This window comes from Phalacrocorax aristotelis, chromosome 1 (genome assembly GCF_949628215.1).
Source record: "Phalacrocorax aristotelis chromosome 1, bGulAri2.1, whole genome shotgun sequence".
Taxonomy (NCBI): Eukaryota; Metazoa; Chordata; class Aves; order Suliformes; family Phalacrocoracidae; genus Phalacrocorax; species Phalacrocorax aristotelis.
This window is the reverse complement of record NC_134276.1, coordinates 155,223,757-155,227,296: the sequence shown is the minus strand read 5'-3', so window position 1 is coordinate 155,227,296 and position 3,540 is coordinate 155,223,757.

Here is a 3,540-nt window from a genome sequence, read left to right as displayed (position 1 = left end):
CCCTCGCGCGGGGCGGGCATCGCGTCCCCCGCACGCCCGCCGAACGGCGGCTCTGATTGGTGGAGAGGAACGTCCGGGCGGGAACGCGCTGGGCCGTTGCTGGGCGGGGGGCCGCAGGCCTCGCTTAAATTACCTCAGGAATGTAACGGGGAATGGCTGACTCGGCCGCGCCGCCGCTGGGGAGCGGGCCCGGGCATAGCCCAGCTGCTCGGCCTCGGAGGCCGGCTCGTCCCGGTCAGCCGTGAGGAGCACAGGGCTCGCCTGGCGGGGTGGGGCCTTCAGAGACGCCCGGCTGCCGGCCTGGGCTGTGGCGGTTGGGCTGGCTCAGTCAGCGGCGGGAAACAGGCCGTGCCCCGGAGGGAGGAACACGTAGCGGCAACGTGGCGCCGGCTGCGGCTGGAGAAGGGGGGGGGGAGGAAGCGAGCCAGTGGCGCCTCAAAAGCTCAGACCGAAAGTTGGCACTAGGCCGCCATAGAGCTCAGTGCTGCTAATTTGGGGTGAGAAACATCACGTCCTTCTGCTGTAGTAAATCCTCGTTCTGAAACTGCTAGTTGCCTGATCTGCATTGTGTCTTTGTCTTCCGACTGCCAAGAGGCTTAAGCCGAGTACTCGGCACGGCCTGAAAGGGCAGAGTGGCAAGCAGGGATGCATAGGCAAGGTGAAGAGAGAAGTCTCACTGCAATGGTATTGGTATTTTGTACATCTAATTGAAAATACGTTTTAAAAATCAAACCTATCTAAGCCATCAATGACTTCAGAAAATACTGAAATTAAACCTTTGTTCTAAAAGTAGACAGGAGGACACCATCCCGGGACAGCGGGATTTCAGGAAGTGCACTAGAGAGGTCAGAAGAGGTAAATCTGTTTTCAGCTTGCTTTGAAATAATGACTTTGGTTCCCTCGAATAACCTAAGGAATGAGGTAGTGTGAATGCACTTGTTGCAATCTTTTGGAGCATGCAGAGTGTGACCTGGGCAAACATACAGGTTGTAGCAGACTTCAAGGTAAGGTTATTTATCAGAGGAAAAAAAAGATTACTGAAAGCCAAACTTTGCAGGGTTTGGTGGACAGAGGCCTGGGCATAGAGATGTTTAGTTCTTGGGAATTAACATGGTCGGTTGAGTAAGACTGACCTTCACCCAAGATAAGGAGCGGACATCAGATAAAGGCTTTGATCCGGGTTCTCTGTGCAGCATTGATAGCCAGGAGCAGCAGCTGACTCCCTCCTGAGATCAGCAGCAGCACAGTCATCAATGCCAGATCGTAAATTCGGTTCCACAAATCACTGTTACGAGAATGCCAGGGTGTTCAGCAGAAAACTGAGTTGTGAGAATCGGCAAGACCTTTTCTAAAAAGTTCCTAATAATATGAAGAAACTTATGTTTCATACCTGATTCCATCTCAGAGCATTTTTCATACAATGTTCAACACTGAAACATAAGTTCAAAACCCACAGCAGGTTTGTTTGGTCTTACACTCTGTTAGAAGCAGGTGGAAAAAAATTACTTTGTATTAGGAAAAAAAGAAATGAATCAAATACTTTATCACCAAGCCCTGAAGATCATCTGGAGAGTTGTTTTGGATCCATTTGAATGATCGTAAAAATCTGATAAAATCCAATTAAAGACTGGTTAAACCACTAAAGAGCGGCTTCATCAGGCCTTTGTATTGGTCAGATTGCTGCTGTGCCTAGCAGCACTGCAAGACAGCCTGTTCCAGGCACCATAGTTGACACAAAGGTAAAATATACGTGTGTTTAAATAAGTGTGTTCCAAGTGATTCTGCATGTTCCTAGTATATCTCTGGGATACTGGTGGCCTAGGAGCAAACTTCCCAAGAGAGAGACACCAATGAGCACATTCCAGCTCACAGAACTGCTGCAGGTTAATTCACTTATACAAATCCGGTACACGGGTAGAGGAACATACTGATCCAAAGCAGATGTGCCAGTGTGACAGAATTAATGTGGAGCTTCTCATTTCCCTGGTGCCTTTAGTAGTGACGCCCCTGAGAAAAGGTTTCAGAGGAGATGGAAGTTCTCAGGGATGAAAATGCAAGGGTGACCCGAGGGCCCAGCTCCCAGCAGGCAGCAGGAATTTGCCGTGGTGATTTCTTTGTTCCCAACCGCTCCCATTTTACCCAGCAACCTGTTTAATATTAACCTCTACTTCTGAGGCCCGGAGGGGGACGTACCAGCAGCCAGCTCTCTGGGTCGCTGTAGGCAGACAGGACTGGAAAGTCAGCTAACACTGTAGCAAGCAGAGCAGCAAGTTATACGCAGCCCCTACGGTTTCCTACAAAAACTATAATCTCCAGCAGTTCCCCAGGGCTTTCTCTTCTCCCAGCCACCTATGCACTGTGGTCCTGCCACCCTAGCTCCTACACCATCATCAGCCATATATCCCATTTCAGAAACATGCTGGGAACAGCGTGGCCAGCCTGACTCTCAGGGGCTAGCTGGTATCAAACTGGCCCATTCTCTTCCTGGTTTAGCAAGCCTAGGTAGTTTTTCTAGTAGAGCAAAAGTTGGGGTTAGCCCTTGAAAACTGCTCATATAAGCTTTTATTTTCATTGTAATAAACCCATAAGACAAATCCAAAACCTGGGATGTGCAGGAGCACCCTCAGAGAGCTGCTCAGGTGGCCCTGTTTTGTCTCAAAGTCCTACAGGTGCATAGTGGAAAGCTGAGCTAGAAATCCAACAGGCTGGTTTTCTGCTTGGTTTGAGGAGAAAAACAGCAAATCAAGCAACACACTCTTACCCCTGACCTATCTAATATGGCAGACTGACCATGTTGAGATGATTGTGATCTTAGAGGTGGAATCTGAGCAACCAGCTTGATTACTAGATCATTTTGTCCAGTAGCATGGCAAAAATGTGATAGCCCAGCTAGGTTCCTAGGGTACTGCAGTCTTTCCAAATAGATCTAATAGAAAGTAAAATTATGTCATTATAATTTGTCCATGTTTTTTAAAAATATAATTTTACCTACACATGTTCTCTCCAATACATCTAGCTACCCATCCCCTCCCCTGGAAGAAGATACCATTCACAAGATCTTCGGCATCCATTTATGGTATCTGAGGATGCAATCTAGTGTTCCTGCAGTTAAATTCCCTGCAGACCGCATAGCAGAAGTCTGTTACGAAAAAAAGCAGATTGTCTTTGCAACTTCGCAAGCTTTGTTTGAAGTCTCCTTGAATGTGTCTAGTTGAAAAGATTGTAAGGATGTAGAAAATAAGACATTCATTACTGTTGAGTTAAACAAAAGTTGCAGGAAGCTTCTTTTGAAAGGGACAAGTGTAAAGTGCAAATACTGCTTTAACAACCTATGTTTTACAATTTCCTGATTAATGGATTGCAGTAAAATCGGTTCCCTGACACTGATTACCTCAGCAATACATTAGCAATTACTTACCTAGTTTTATGTTATGCATGGAAGCTGCACAGAATCGTGTCTGTCTTTTATCCAGTAAATCAATTCCTTCATGGGTAGCCATTTACCTCTGAACTCTGATATTTTCTGCAGAATATAAAAGC